Raw genomic sequence first — 391 nt, forward strand, 5'->3', positions numbered from 1 at the left:
ATAGATAGATAGAGGGCACAGGGTGAGTTGAAGATGAAGGGGTCATATCTAGAGAGTAAAATTAAGGGGTGAGAGAGGATTATACTAGGAGAGGGAGAAAGGGAAGGGTTAAACAGGGTAAATTATCTCACAAAAAAATCAGAAAAGAAAAGGCTGTTACAGTGGAGGGGAACTGGGGGAAGGTGAGAGGAAATGAGTGAATCTTATTCTCATAGTATTTAACTTAAGGAGGGTATAACATACACACTCATTTTGGGTATGGAAATCTGTCTTACCCTACAGGAAAATAGGAGGGGAAGGGGACAAGAGAATAGAGGGATGATAGAGAGGAGGGCAGATTGGGAAAGGGGATAATCAGAAGGAAATGCTTCTGAGGAGGGACAGGGTCAAA

This window comes from Vombatus ursinus, unplaced genomic scaffold (genome assembly GCF_900497805.2).
Source record: "Vombatus ursinus unplaced genomic scaffold, bare-nosed wombat genome assembly UNPS02014962.1, whole genome shotgun sequence".
Lineage (NCBI taxonomy): Eukaryota > Metazoa > Chordata > Mammalia > Diprotodontia > Vombatidae > Vombatus > Vombatus ursinus.